Genomic DNA, 16,204 nt, shown 5'->3' on the forward strand with positions numbered 1-16,204 from the left:
CGAGTACCAGGGTATGAAAACTGAGACATATTAGAACACGTCTCCCGATCACACAGTTGATCATACTCTGGGTGCCACATGCATGTTTTAGCTGAAGGAAGAATACCTTAAACCTGGAGAGTTGAGACCCGTGTAATGGGTACCATGCAATATGACTTCAAAGGGTCTTCATTTGCTCACCGAACCTCTCCAATCCTATCACTGCTGCGTTTATGCCCCTGTACACATGCTTGATTCTCTTTTGGAGACATAGCAATCCATAGGTTTTACGATACTTACTAGTCAGGTACATTCTTAGGTGTTTAATATGCGGTGTTGAGTCCATTTCGTTGAGCAAGGAGTAGCTCTTGTCTATTCCATATTTGACTTAAGGAACTTTATCTGTGCTCATTTCAATCTCTTGTTTTATGCAGCACCCCAACTCACCTTTACCCTTAAGCAAGCATAAGTTGGTTTTCTAAATTTGAGACCCTGTTCTGTTTTGTAATTCAGATCCTCTGTAGCCAAGTTTAAATTCCATGTATTAGTGATATTTTATGATGTTTCTTTTTCTGTGTGACTTATTTCAGTTAGAATCACCATACCCGAAACCACTCATTATGCTGCTACGGGCCTGGTGACATAGATTTCATTGCTGAGTGATATTACATTGTACATGAGTACCACAACTTCTTTATCCATTTTTCACTTTCTGTGATATTGAACTTGTACGGTAAACGAGGTTCTTGTAAACAGAGGCGTCCCAAACTTTGGGGTGGCTGTGTCTTTTTGATTTTAATTTCCCTAAGCTATAGGACCATAAGTGGAAGTGCCCTAGGCTCTGTTGCTTTGTTTTTTAGATGTTTCAGGAAACACCATACACTTCTCCCAAGTGTCTCTTGGCAATTTACATCCCGCCCATCAGCATAACAAGGCTCCCAGTTCTCAATGGCCTGTTGCCTTTCTGGATTTTACACTTTTTTCAGATGGCCCTTTTGACCGGGGGGAAGTGAGACTTCATTGTAGTGCAGATTTCCTTTGCAAGCTTGCTTGGTTGGCCAAAAAGGGCGTATGCGTTTTTTCCTGAATATATTCAGGAAAAAAACGCATACACCCTTTTTGGCCAAGTGCATCACTGTGGACGTTCTGCCTCTTTTCCTATGCTTTCAATGCAATTCCAGTCTACCTCCTGAAATCGGTTTCCTGCAATTCTGCCCCGCTTTCAAGTCCTCTTGGCAGCCTTACTTCAGTCTATTTTTGGACGATAGCTGTCATTTATAACTCTGCAGGTTTGTGAATTACAGTGCCCCTGAGCTCCTTTCTTCAACTCGCTTTCTTGTGAGCTGGCCGCAACACCGCAGGATGGCTTCAGGCCCTAATCTGGTTCCGGCACGACACGCTGAGCCTTTGGTTAATTCCTCTTCCTGGTGGGAAATGAGAGTTAAATTTGCCCGTCCAGACACCTCCAGCTAGTCTCTCATTGGTTCTCGCTATTCCTGTTCATCTTCCGCAGAAATGGCAAACTGGGCCAAACAGGAGGTTAAAGGCGCTGACTCTCCAAGTGGGGAGACTGTTAGTAAAGCGTCTGGAATGTTGCACCCGAGTACCAGGGGAGGAAAACTGAGACATATTTGAACACGTCTCTCGATCACATGGTTGATCATACTTGGGTTCCACATGCATGTTTTAGCTGAAGAAAGAATACCTTAAACCTGGAGAGTTAAGACCCGTGTAATGGGTACCATGCAATATGACTTCAAAGGGTCTTCATTTGCTCACCGAACCTCTCCAATCCTATCACTGCTGCGTTTATGCCCCTGTACACATGCTTGATTCTCTTTCGGAGACATAGCAATCCATAGGTTTTAAGATACTTACTAGTCAGGTACATTCTTAGGCGTTTAATATGCGGTGTTGAGTACATTTCGTTGAGCAAGGAGTAGCTCTTGTCTATTCCATATTTGGCTTAAGGAACTTTATCTGTGCTCATTTCAATCTCTGGTTTTATGCAGCACCCCAACTCACCTTTACCCTTAAGCAAGCATAAGTTGGTTTTCTAAATTTGAGACCCTCTTCTGTTCTGTAATTCAGTTCCTGTGTAGCCAAGTTTCCATTCCGTGTATTACTGATATCTTATGATGTTTCTTTTTCTGTGTGACTTATTTCAGTTAGAATCATCGTACCTGAATCCACTCACTGTGCTGCTAAGGGCCTGATGACACAGATTTCATTGCTGAGTGATATTGCTTTGTAAGTAAATACCACAACTTCTTTATCCATTTTTCACTTTCTGCGATGTTGAACTTGTACTGTAAACAAGCTTCTTGTAAACAGAGCCGTTCCAAACTTTGGGGTGGCTGTGTCTTTTTGATTTTAATTTCCCTAAGCTATAGGACCATAAGTGGAAGTGCCCTAGGTTCTGTTGCTTTGTTTTTTAGATGTTTCAGGAAACACCATACACTTCTCCCGAGTGGTTGTTGGCAATTTACATCCCGCCCATCAGCATAACAAGCCTCCCAGTTCTCCATGGTCTGTCCTGCCTTTCTGGATTTTACACTTTTTTCAGATGGCCCTTTTGACCGGGGGGAAGTGAGACTTCATTGTAGTGAAGATTTCCTTTGCAAGCTTGCTTGGTTGGCCAAAAAGGGCGTATGCGTTTTTTCCTGAATATATTCAGGAAAAAACGCATACGCCCTTTTTGGCCAAGTGCATCATTGTGGACGTTCTGCCTTTTTTCCTATGCTTTCAATGCAATTCCAGTCTACCTCCTGAAATCGGTTTCCTGCAATTCTGCCCCGCTTTCAAGTCCTCTTGGCAGCCTTACTTCAGTCTATTTTTGGACGATAGCTGTCATTTATAACTCTGCAGGTTTGTGAATTACAGTGCCCCTGACCTCCTTTCTTCAACTCGCTTTCTTTTGAGCTGGCCGCAACACCGCAAGATGGCTTCAGGCCCTAATCTGGTTCCGGTACGGCACGCTGAGCCTTTGGTTATTTCCTCTTCCTGGTGGGAAATGAGAGTTAAATTTGCCCGTCCAGACACCTCCAGCTAGCCTCTCATTGGTTCTCGCTATTCCTGTTCATCTTCCGCAGAAATTGCAAACTGGGCCAAACAGGAGTTTAAAGGCGCTGACTCTCCAAGTGGGGAGAGTGTTAGTAAAGCGTCTGGAATGTTGCACCCGAGTACCAGGGGAGGAAAACTGAAACATATTTGAACACGTCTCCCGTTCACATGGTTCATCATACTTGGGTTCCACATGCATGTTTTAGCTGAAGGAAGAATACCTTAAACATGGATAGTTGAGACCCGTGTAATGGGTACCATGCAATATGACTTCAAAGGGTCTTCATTTGCTCACCGAACCTCTCCAATCCTATCACTGCTGCGTTTATGCCCCTGTACACATGCTTGATTCTCTTTTGGAGACATAGCAATCCATAGGTTTTACGATACTTACTAGTCAGGTACATTCTTAGGCGTTTAATATGCGGTGTTGAGTCCATTTCGTTGAGCAAGGAGTAGCTCTTGTCTATTCCATATTTGACTTAAGGAACTTTATCTGTGCTCATTTCAATCTCTGGTTTTATGCAGCACCCCAACTCACCTTTACCCTTAAGCAAGCATAAGTTGGTTTTCTAAATTTGAGACCCTGTTCTGTTCTGTAATTCAGTTCCTGTGTAGCCAAGTTTACATTCCGTGTATTACTGATATCTTATGATGTTTCTTTTTCTGTGTGACTTATTTCAGTTAGAATCATCATACCTGAATCCACTCATTGTGCTGCTAAGGGCCTGATGACACAGATTTCATTGCTGAGTGATATTGCTTTGTAAGTAAATACCACAACTTCTTTATCCATTTTTCACTTTCTGCGATGTTGAACTTGTACTGTAAACGAGGTTCTTGTAATCAGAGGCGTCCCAAACTTTGGGGTGGCTGTGTCTTTTTGATTTTAATTTCCCTAAGCTATAGCACCATAAGTGGCAGTGCCCTAGGCTCTGTTGCTTTGTTTTTTAGATGTTTCAGGAAACACCATACACTTCTCCCAAGTGTCTGTTGGCAATTTACATCCCGCCCATCAGCATAACAAGGCTCCCAATTCTCCATGGCCTGTCTTGCCTTTCTGGATTTAACACTTTTTTCAGATGGCCCTTTTGACCGGGGGGAAGTGAGACTTCATTGTAGTGCAGATTTCCTTTGCAAGCTTGCTTGGTTGGCCAAAAAGGGCGTATGCGTTTTTTCCTGAATATATTCAGGAAAAAACGCATACGCCCTTTTTGGCCAAGTGCATCATTGTGGACGTTCTGCCTCTTTTCCTATGCTTTCAATGCAATTCCAGTCTACCTCCTGAAATCGGTTTCCTGCAATTCTGCCCCGCTTTCAAGTCCTCTTGGCAGCCTTACTTCAGTCTATTTTTGGACGATAGCTGTCATTTATAACTCTGCAGTTTTGTGAATTACAGTGCCCCTGAGCTCCTTTCTTCAACTCGCTTTCTTTTGAGCTGGCCGCAACACCGCAGGATGGCTTCAGGCCCTTATCTGGTTCCGGTACGGCACGCTGAGCCTTTGGTTATTTCCTCTTCCTGGTGGGAAATGAGAGTTAAATTTGCCCGTCCAGACACCTCCAGCTAGCCTCTCATTGGTTCTCGCTATTCCTGTTCATCTTCCGCAGAAATTGCAAACTGGGCCAAACAGGAGGTTAAAGGCGCTGACTCTCCAAGTGGGGAGAATGTTAGTAAAGCGTCTGGAATGTTGCACCCGAGTACAAGGGGAGGAAAACTGAGACATATTTGAACACGTCTCCCGTTCACATGGTTGATCATACTTGGGTTCCGCATGCATGTTTTAGCTGAAGGAAGAATACCTTAAACCTGGAGAGTTGAGACCCGTGTAATGGGTACCATGCAATATGACTTCAAAGGGTCTTCATTTGCTCACTGAACCTCTCCAATCCTATCACTGCTGCGTTTATGCCCCTGTACACATGCTTGATTCTCTTTCAGAGACATAGCAATCCATAGGTTTTAAGATACTTACTAGTCAGGTACATTCTTAGGCGTTTAATATGCGGTGTTGAGTCCATTTCGTTGAGCAAGGAGTAGCTCTTGTCTATTCCATATTTGACTTAAGGAACTTTATCTGTGCTCATTTCAATCTCTGGTTTTATGCAGCACCCCAACTCACCTTTACCCTTAAGCAAGCATAAGTTGGTTTTCTAAATTTGAGACCCTGTTCTGTTCCGTAATTCAGTTCCTGTGTAGCCAAGTTTACATTCCGTGTATTACTGATATCTTATGATGTTTCTTTTTCTGTGTGACTTATTTCAGTTAGAATCATCATACCTGAATCCACTCATTGTGCTGCTAAGGGCCTGATGACACAGATTTCATTGCTGAGTGATATTGCTTTGTAAGTAAATACCACAACTTCTTTCTCCATTTTTCACTTTCTGCGATGTTGAACTTGTACTGTAAACGAGGTTCTTGTAAACAGAGCCGTTCCAAACTTTGGGGTGGCTGTGTCTTTTTGATTTTAATTTCCCTAAGCTATAGGACCATAAGTGGAAGTGCCCTAGGTTCTGTTGCTTTGTTTTTTAGATGTTTCAGGAAACACCATACACTTCTCCCGAGTGGTTGTTGGCAATTTACATCCCGCCCATCAGCATAACAAGGCTCCCAGTTCTCCATGGCCTGTCCTGCCTTTCTGGATTTTACACTTTTTTCAGATGGCCCTTTTGACCGGGGGGAAGTGAGACTTCATTGTAGTGCAGATTTCCTTTGCAAGCTTGCTTGGTTGGCCAAAAAGGGCGTATGCGTTTTTTCCTGAATATATTCAGGAAAAAACGCATACGCCCTTTTTGGCCAAGTGCATCATTGTGGACGTTCTGCCTCTTTTCCTATGCTTTCAATGCAATTCCAGTCTACCTCCTGAAATCGGTTTCCTGCAATTCTGCCCCGCTTTCAAGTCCTCTTGGCAGCCTTACTTCAGTCTATTTTTGGACGATAGCTGTCATTTATAACTCTGCAGGTTTGTGAATTACAGTGCCCCTGAGCTCCTTTCTTCAACTCGCTTTCTTTTGAGCTGGCCGCAACACCGCAGGATGGCTTCAGGCCCTAATCTGGTTCCGGCACGGCACGCTGAGCCTTTGGTTAATTCCTCTTCCTGGTGGGAAATGAGAGTTAAATTTGCTCGTCCAGACACCTCCAGCTAGCCTCTCATTGGTTCTCGCTATTCCTGTTCATCTTCCGCAGAAATTGCAAACTGGGCCAAACAGGAGGTTAAAGGCACTGACTCTCCAAGTGGGGAGAGTGTTAGTAAAGCGTCTGAAATGTTGCACCCGAGTACCAGGGGAGGAAAACTGAGACATATTTGAACACGTCTCCCGTTCACATGGATCATCATACTTGGGTTCCACATGCATGTTTTAGCTGAAGGAAGAATACCTTAAACCTGGAGAGTTGAGACCCGTGTAATGGGTACCATGCAATATGACTTCAAAGGGTCTTCATTTGCTCACCGAACCTCTCCAATCCTATCACTGCTGCGTTTATGCCCCTGTACACATGCTTGATTCTCTTTTGGAGACATAGCAACCCATAGGTTTTACGATACTTACTAGTCAGGTACATTCTTAGGCGTTTAATATGCGGTGTTGAGTCCATTTCGTTGAACAAGGAGTAGCTCTTGTCTATTCCATATTTGACTTAAGGAACTTTATCTGTGCTCATTTCAATCTCTGGTTTTATGCAGCACCCCAACTCACCTTTACCCTTAAGCAAGCATAAGTTGGTTTTCTAAATTTGAGACCCTGTTCTGTTCTGTAATTCAGTTCCTGTGTAGCCAAGTTTCCATTCCGTGTATTACTGATATCTTATGATGTTTCTTTTTCTGTGTGACTTATTTCAGTTAGAATCATCATACCTGAATCCACTCATTGTGCTTCTAAGGGCCTGATGACACAGATTTCATTGCTGAGTGATATTGCTTTGTAAGTAAATACCACAACTTCTTTATCCATTTTTCACTTTCTGCGATGTTGAACTTGTACTGTAAACGAGGTTCTTGTAAACAGAGGCGACCCAAACTTTGGGGTGGCTGTGTCTTTTTGATTTTAATTTCCCTAAGCTATAGGACCATAAGTGGCAGTGCCCTAGGCTCTGTTGCTTTGTTTTTTAGATGTTTCAGGAAACACCATACACTTCTCCCGAGTGTCTGTTGGCAATTTACATCCCGCCCATCAGCATAACAAGCCTCCCAGTTCTCCATGGCCTGTCCTGCCTTTCTGGATTTTACACTTTTTTCAGATGGCCAATTTGACCGGGGGGAACTGAGACTTCATTGTAGTGCAGATTTCCTTTGCAAGCTTGCTTGGTTGGCCAAAAAGGGCGTATGCGTTTTTTCCTGAATATATTCAGGAAAAAACGCATACGTCCTTTTTGGCCAAGTGCATCATTGTGGACGTTCTGCCTCTTTTCCTATGCTTTCAATGCAATTCCAGTCTACCTCCTGAAATCGGTTTCCTGCAATTCTGCCCCGCTTTCAAGTCCTCTTGGCAGCCTTACTTCAGTCTATTTTTGGACGATAGCTGTCATTTATAACTCTGCAGGTTTGTGAATTACAGTGCCCCTGACCTCCTTTCTTCAACTCGCTTTCTTTTGAGCTGGCCGCAACACCGCAGGATGGCTTCAGGCCCTAATCTGGTTCCGGTACGGCACGCTGAGCCTTTGGTTATTTCCTCTTCCTGGTGGGAAATGAGAGTTAAATTTGCCCGTCCAGACACCTCCAGCTAGCCTCTCATTGGTTCTCGCTATTCCTGTTCATCTTCCGCAGAAATTGCAAACTGGGCCAAACAGGAGTTTAAAGGCGCTGACTCTCCAAGTGGGGAGAGTGTTAGTAAAGCGTCTGGAATGTTGCACCCGAGTACCAGGGGAGGAAAACTGAGACATATTTGAACACGTCTCCCGTTCACATGGTTCATCATACTTGGGTTCCACATGCATGTTTTAGCTGAAGGAAGAATACCTTAAACATGGATAGTTGAGACCCGTGTAATGGGTACCATGCAATATGACTTCAAAGGGTCTTCATTTGCTCACCGAACCTCTCCAATCCTATCACTGCTGCGTTTATGCCCCTGTACACATGCTTGATTCTCTTTTGGAGACATAGCAATCCATAGGTTTTACGATACTTACTAGTCAGGTACATTCTTAGGCGTTTAATATGCGGTGTTGAGTCCATTTCGTTGAGCAAGGAGTAGCTCTTGTCTATTCCATATTTGACTTAAGGAACTTTATCTGTGCTCATTTCAATCTCTGGTTTTATGCAGCACCCCAACTCACCTTTACCCTTAAGCAAGCATAAGTTGGTTTTCTAAATTTGAGACCCTGTTCTGTTCTGTAATTCAGTTCCTGTGTAGCCAAGTTTACATTCCGTGTATTACTGATATCTTATGATGTTTCTTTTTCTGTGTGACTTATTTCAGTTAGAATCATCATACCTGAATCCACTCATTGTGCTGCTAAGGGCCTGATGACACAGATTTCATTGCTGAGTGATATTGCTTTGTAAGTAAATACCACAACTTCTTTATCCATTTTTCACTTTCTGCGATGTTGAACTTGTACTGTAAACGAGGTTCTTGTAATCAGAGGCGTCCCAAACTTTGGGGTGGCTGTGTCTTTTTGATTTTAATTTCCCTAAGCTATAGCACCATAAGTGGCAGTGCCCTAGGCTCTGTTGCTTTGTTTTTTAGATGTTTCAGGAAACACCATACACTTCTCCCGAGTGTCTGTTGGCAATTTACATCCCGCCCATCAGCATAACAAGGCTCCCAATTCTCCATGGCCTGTCTTGCCTATCTGGATTTAACACTTTTTTCAGATGGCCCTTTTGACTGGGGGGAAGTGAGACTTCATTGTAGTGCAGATTTCCTTTGCAAGCTTGCTTGGTTGGCCAAAAAGGGCGTATGCGTTTTTTCCTGAATATATTCAGGAAAAAACGCATACGCCCTTTTTGGCCAAGTGCATCATTGTGGACGTTCTGCCTCTTTTCCTATGCTTTCAATGCAATTCCAGTCTACCTCCTGAAATCGGTTTCCTGCAATTCTGCCCCGCTTTCAAGTCCTCTTGGCAGCCTTACTTCAGTCTATTTTTGGACGATAGCTGTCATTTATAACTCTGCAGTTTTGTGAATTACAGTGCCCCTGAGCTCCTTTCTTCAACTCGCTTTCTTTTGAGCTGGCCGCAACACCGCAGGATGGCTTCAGGCCCTTATCTGGTTCCGGTACGGCACGCTGAGCCTTTGGTTATTTCCTCTTCCTGGTGGGAAATGAGAGTTAAATTTGCCCGTCCAGACACCTCCAGCTAGCCTCTCATTGGTTCTCGCTATTCCTGTTCATCTTCCGCAGAAATTGCAAACTGGGCCAAACAGGAGGTTAAAGGCGCTGACTCTCCAAGTGGGGAGAGTGTTAGTAAAGCGTCTGGAATGTTGCACCCGAGTACAAGGGGAGGAAAACTGAGACATATTTGAACACGTCTCCCGTTCACATGGTTGATCATACTTGGGTTCCGCATGCATGTTTTAGCTGAAGGAAGAATACCTTAAACCTGGAGAGTTGAGACCCGTGTAATGGGTACCATGCAATATGACTTCAAAGGGTCTTCATTTGCTCACTGAACCTCTCCAATCCTATCACTGCTCCGTTTATGCCCCTGTACACATGCTTGATTCTCTTTCAGAGACATAGCAATCCATAGGTTTTAAGATACTTACTAGTCAGGTACATTCTTAGGCGTTTAATATGCGGTGTTGAGTCCATTTCGTTGAGCAAGGAGTAGCTCTTGTCTATTCCATATTTGACTTAAGGAACTTTATCTGTGCTCATTTCAATCTCTGGTTTTATGCAGCACCCCAACTCACCTTTACCCTTAAGCAAGCATAAGTTGGTTTTCTAAATTTGAGACCCTGTTCTGTTCTGTAATTCAGTTCCTGTGTAGCCATGTTTACATTCCGTGTATTACTGATATCTTATGATGTTTCTTTTTCTGTGTGACTTATTTCAGTTAGAATCATCATACCTGAATCCACTCATTGTGCTGCTAAGGGCCTGATGACACAGATTTCATTGCTGAGTGATATTGCTTTGTAAGTAAATACCACAACTTCTTTCTCCATTTTTCACTTTCTGCGATGTTGAACTTGTACTGTAAACGAGGTTCTTGTAAACAGAGCCGTTCCAAACTTTGGGGTGGCTGTGTCTTTTTGATTTTAATTTCCCTAAGCTATAGGACCATAAGTGGAAGTGCCCTAGGTTCTGTTGCTTTGTTTTTTAGATGTTTCAGGAAACACCATACACTTCTCCAGAGTGCTTGTTGGCAATTTACATCCCGCCCATCAGCATAACAAGGCTCCCAGTTCTCCATGGCCTGTCCTGCCTTTCTGGATTTTACACTTTTTTCAGATGGCCCTTTTGACCGGGGGGAAGTGAGACTTCATTGTAGTGCAGATTTCCTTTGCAAGCTTGCTTGGTTGGCCAAAAAGGGCGTATGCGTTTTTTCCTGAATATATTCAGGAAAAAACGCATACGCCCTTTTTGGCCAAGTGCATCATTGTGGACGTTCTGCCTCTTTTCCTATGCTTTCAATGCAATTCCAGTCTACCTCCTGAAATCGGTTTCCTGCAATTCTGCCCCGCTTTCAAGTCCTCTTGGCAGCCTTACTTCAGTCTATTTTTGGACGATAGCTGTCATTTATAACTCTGCAGGTTTGTGAATTACAGTGCCCCTGAGCTCCTTTCTTCAACTCGCTTTCTTTTGAGCTGGCCGCAACACCGCAGGATGGCTTCAGGCCCTAATCTGGTTCCGGCACGGCACGCTGAGCCTTTGGTTAATTCCTCTTCCTGGTGGGAAATGAGAGTTAAATTTGCCCGTCCAGACACCTCCAGCTAGCCTCTCATTGGTTCTCGCTATTCCTGTTCATCTTCCGCAGAAATTGCAAACTGGGCCAAACAGGAGGTTAAAGGCACTGACTCTCCAAGTGGGGAGAGTGTTAGTAAAGCGTCTGAAATGTTGCACCCGAGTACCAGGGGAGGAAAACTGAGACATATTTGAACACGTCTCCCGTTCACATGGTTCATCATACTTGGGTTCCACATGCATGTTTTAGCTGAAGGAAGAATACCTTAAACCTGGAGAGTTGAGACCCGTGTAATGGGTACCATGCAATATGACTTCAAAGGGTCTTCATTTGCTCACCGAACCTCTCCAATCCTATCACTGCTGCGTTTATGCCCCTGTACACATGCTTGATTCTCTTTTGGAGACATAGCAACCCATAGGTTTTACGATACTTACTAGTCAGGTACATTCTTAGGCGTTTAATATGCGGTGTTGAGTCCATTTCGTTGAACAAGGAGTAGCTCTTGTCTATTCCATATTTGACTTAAGGAACTTTATCTGTGCTCATTTCAATCTCTGGTTTTATGCAGCACCCCAACTCACCTTTACCCTTAAGCAAGCATAAGTTGGTTTTCTAAATTTGAGACCCTGTTCTGTTCTGTAATTCAGTTCCTGTGTAGCCAAGTTTACATTCCGTGTATTACTGATATCTTATGATGTTTCTTTTTCTGTGTGACTTATTTCAGTTAGAATCATCATACCTGAATCCACTCATTGTGCTGCTAAGGGCCTGATGACACAGATTTCATTGCTGAGTGATATTGCTTTGTAAGTAAATACCACAACTTCTTTATCCATTTTTCACTTTCTGCGATGTTGAACTTGTACTGTAAACGAGGTTCTTGTAAACAGAGGCGACCCAAACTTTGGGGTGGCTGTGTCTTTTTGATTTTAATTTCCCTAAGCTATAGGACCATAAGTGGCAGTGCCCTAGGCTCTGTTGCTTTGTTTTTTAGATGTTTCAGGAAACACCATACACTTCTCCCGAGTGTCTGTTGGCAATTTACATCCCGCCCATCAGCATAACAAGCCTCCCAGTTCTCCATGGCCTGTCCTGCCTTTCTGGATTTTACACTTTTTTCAGATGGCCAATTTGACCGGGGGGAACTGAGACTTCATTGTAGTGCAGATTTCCTTTGCAAGCTTGCTTGGTTGGCCAAAAAGGGCGTATGCGTTTTTTCCTGAATATATTCAGGAAAAAACGCATACGCCCTTTTTGGCCAAGTGCATCATTGTGGACGTTCTGCCTCTTTTCCTATGCTTTCAATGCAATTCCAGTCTACCTCCTGAAATCGGTTTCCTGCAATTCTGCCCCGCTTTCAAGTCCTCTTGGCAGCCTTACTTCAGTCTATTTTTGGACGATAGCTGTCATTTATAACTCTGCAGGTTTGTGAATTACAGTGCCCCTGAGCTCCTTTCTTCAACTCGCTTTCTTTTGAGCTGGCCGCAACACCGCAGGATGGCTTCAGGCCCTAATCTGGTTCCGGTACGGCACGCTGAGCCTTTGGTTATTTCCTCTTCCTGGTGGGAAATGAGAGTTAAATTTGCCCGTCCAGACACCTCCAGCTAGCCTCTCATTGGTTCTCGCTATTCCTGTTCATCTTCCGCAGAAATTGCAAACTGTGCCAAACAGGAGGTTAAAGGCGCTGACTCTCCAAGTGGGGAGAGTGTTAGTAAAGCGTCTGGAATGTTGCACCCGAGTACCAGGGGAGGAAAACTGAGACATATTTGAACACGTCTCCCGTTCACATGGTTGATCATACTTGGGTTCCACATGCATGTTTTAGCTGAAGGAAGAATACCTTAAACATGGATAGTTGAGACCCGTGTAATGGGTACCATGCAATATGACTTCAAAGGGTCTTCATTTGCTCACCGAACCTCTCCAATCCTATCACTGCTGCGTTTATGCCCCTGTACACATGCTTGATTCTCTTTTGGAGACATAGCAATCCATAGGTTTTACGATACTTACTAGTCAGGTACATTCTTAGGCGTTTAATATGCGGTGTTGAGTCCATTTCGTTGAGCAAGGAGTAGCTCTTGTCTATTCCATATTTGACTTAAGGAACTTTATCTGTGCTCATTTCAATCTCTGGTTTTATGCAGCACCCCAACTCACCTTTACCCTTAAGCAAGCATAAGTTGGTTTTCTAAATTTGAGACCCTGTTCTGTTCTGTAATTCAGTTCCTGTGTAGCCAAGTTTCCATTCCGTGTATTACTGATATCTTATGATGTTTCTTTTTCTGTGTGACTTATTTCAGTTAGAATCATCATACCTGAATCCACTCATTGTGCTGCTAAGGGCCTGATGACACAGATTTCATTGCTGAGTGATATTGCTTTGTAAGTAAATACCACAACTTCTTTCTCCATTTTTCACTTTCTGCGATGTTGAACTTGTACTGTAAACGAGGTTCTTGTAAACAGAGCCGTTCCAAACTTTGGGGTGGCTGTGTCTTTTTGATTTTAATTTCCCTAAGCTATAGGACCATAAGTGGAAGTGCCCTAGGTTCTGTTGCTTTGTTTTTTAGATGTTTCAGGAAACACCATACACTTCTCCCAAGTGATTGTTGGCAATTTACATCCCGCCCATCAACATAACAAGGCTCCCAGTTCTCCATGGCCTGTCCTTCCTTTCTGGATTTTACACTTTTTTCAGATGACCCTTTTGACCGGCGGGAAGTGAGACTTCATTGTAGTGCAGATTTCCTTTGCAAGCTTGCTTGGTTGGCCAAAAAGGGCGTATGCGTTTTTTCCTGAATATATTCAGGAAAAAACGCATACGCCCTTTTTGGCCAAGTGCATCATTGTGGACGTTCTGCCTCTTTTCCTATGCTTTCAATGCAATTCCAGTCTACCTCCTGAAATCGGTTTCCTGCAATTCTGCCCCGCTTTCAAGTCCTCTTGGCAGCCTTACTTCAGTCTATTTTTGGACGATAGCTGTCATTTATAACTCTGCAGGTTTGTGAATTACAGTGCCCCTGAGCTCCTTTCTTCAACTCGCTTTCTTTTGAGCTGGCCGCAACACCGCAGGATGGCTTCAGGCCCTAATCTGGTTCCGGTACGGCACGCTGAGCCTTTGGTTATTTCCTCTTCCTGGTGGGAAATGAGAGTTAAATTTGCCCGTCCAGACACCTCCAGCTAGCCTCTCATTGGTTCTCGCTATTCCTGTTCATCTTCCGCAGAAATTGCAAACTGTGCCAAACAGGAGGTTAAAGGCGCTGACTCTCCAAGTGGGGAGAGTGTTAGTAAAGCGTCTGGAATGTTGCACCCGAGTACCAGGGGAGGAAAACTGAGACATATTTGAACACGTCTCCCGTTCACATGGTTCATCATACTTGGGTTCCACATGCATGTTTTAGCTGAAGGAAGAATACCTTAAACATGGATAGTTGAGACCCGTGTAATGGGTACCATGCAATATGACTTCAAAGGGTCTTCATTTGCTCACCGAACCTCTCCAATCCTATCACTGCTGCGTTTATGCCCCTGTACACATGCTTGATTCTCTTTTGGAGACATAGCAATCCATAGGTTTTACGATACTTACTAGTCAGGTACATTCTTAGGCGTTTAATATGCGGTGTTGAGTCCATTTCGTTGAGCAAGGAGTAGCTCTTGTCTATTCCATATTTGACTTAAGGAACTTTATCTGTGCTCATTTCAATCTCTGGTTTTATGCAGCACCCCAACTCACCTTTACCCTTAAGCAAGCATAAGTTGGTTTTCTAAATTTGAGACCCTGTTCTGTTCTGTAATTCAGTTCCTGTGTAGCCAAGTTTACATTCCGTGTATTACTGATATCTTATGATGTTTCTTTTTCTGTGTGACTTATTTCAGTTAGAATCATCATACCTGAATCCACTCATTGTGCTGCTAAGGGCCTGATGACACAGATTTCATTGCTGAGTGATATTGCTTCGTAAGTAAATACCACAACTTCTTTATCCATTTTTCACTTTCTGCGATGTTGAACTTGTACTGTAAACGAGGTTCTTGTAAACAGAGGCGTCCCAAACATTGGGGTGGCTGTGTCTTTTTGATTTTAATTTCCCTAAGCTATAGCACCATAAGTGGCAGTGCCCTAGGCTCTGTTGCTTTGTTTTTTAGATGTTTCAGGAAACACCATACACTTCTCCACAGTGGTTGTTGGCAATTTACATCCCACCCATCAGCATAACAAGGCTCCCAATTCTCCATGGCCTGTCTTGCCTTTCTGGATTTTACACTTTTTTCAGATGGCCCTTTTGACCGGGGGGAAGTGAGACTTCATTGTAGTGCAGATTTCCTTTGCAAGCTTGCTTGGTTGGCCAAAAAGGGCGTATGCGTTTTTTCCTGAATATATTCAGGAAAAAACGCATACGCCCTTTTTGGCCAAGTGCATCATTGTGGACGTTCTGCCTCTTTTCCTATGCTTTCAATGCAATTCCAGTCTACCTCCTGAAATCGGTTTCCTGCAATTCTGCCCCGCTTTCAAGTCCTCTTGGCAGCCTTACTTCAGTCTATTTTTGGACGATAGCTGTCATTTATAACTCTGCAGTTTTGTGAATTACAGTGCCCCTGACCTCCTTTCTTCAACTCGCTTTCTTTTGAGCTGGCCGCAACACCGCAGGATGGCTTCAGGCCCTTATCTGGTTCCGGTACGGCACGCTGAGCCTTTGGTTATTTCCTCTTCCTGGTGGGAAATGAGAGTTAAATTTGCCCGTCCAGACACCTCCAGCTAGCCTCTCATTGGTTCTCGCTATTCCTGTTCATCTTCCGGAGAAATTGCAAACTGGGCCAAACAGGAGGTTAAAGGCGCTGACTCTCCAAGTGGGGAGAGTGTTAGTGAAGCGTCTGGAGTGTTGCACCCGAGTACCAGGGGAGGAAAACTGAGACATATTTGAACACGTCTCCCGTTCACATGGTTGATCATACTTGGGTTCCACATGCATGTTTTAGCTGAAGGAAGAATACCTTAAACCTGGAGAGTTAAGACCCGTGTAATGGGTACCATGCAATATGACTTCAAAGGGTCTTCATTTGCTCACCGAACCTCTCCAATCCTATCACTGCTGCGTTTATGCCCCTGTACACATGCTTGATTCTCTTTCGGAGACATAGCAATCCATAGGTTTTAAGATACTTACTAGTCAGGTACATTCTTAGGCGTTTAATATGCGGTGTTGAGTCCATTTCGTTGAGCAAGGAGTAGCTCTTGTCTATTCCATATTTGACTTAAGGAACTTTATCTGTGCTCATTTCAATCTCTGGTTTTATGCAGCA

The 16,204-nt window shown here is 43.7% G+C and overlaps 1 long non-coding RNA gene across 10 annotated transcripts in view; it reads left to right on the plus strand.

Annotated features, from left to right (window-relative positions):
* LOC307181295 overlaps window positions 1-16,204 on the plus strand; it is a 1,377,052-nt gene that overhangs the window by 804,011 nt on the left and 556,837 nt on the right. The window contains exon 1 of one of the 10 annotated variants that reach the window (XR_013826367.1): window positions 15,458-15,483. The exons of the other annotated variants lie outside the window; for them this stretch is intronic. This is a non-coding gene — a long non-coding RNA (uncharacterized lncRNA). Of the gene's footprint in view, window positions 1-15,457; window positions 15,484-16,204 lie in introns of those variants that run through there. 10 annotated transcript variants of the gene reach the window in all.

The sequence above is a fragment of the Stenella coeruleoalba genome (assembly GCF_951394435.1).
Source record: "Stenella coeruleoalba genome assembly, contig: scaffold_34, whole genome shotgun sequence".
In the NCBI taxonomy this organism is placed as follows: Eukaryota; Metazoa; Chordata; class Mammalia; order Artiodactyla; family Delphinidae; genus Stenella; species Stenella coeruleoalba.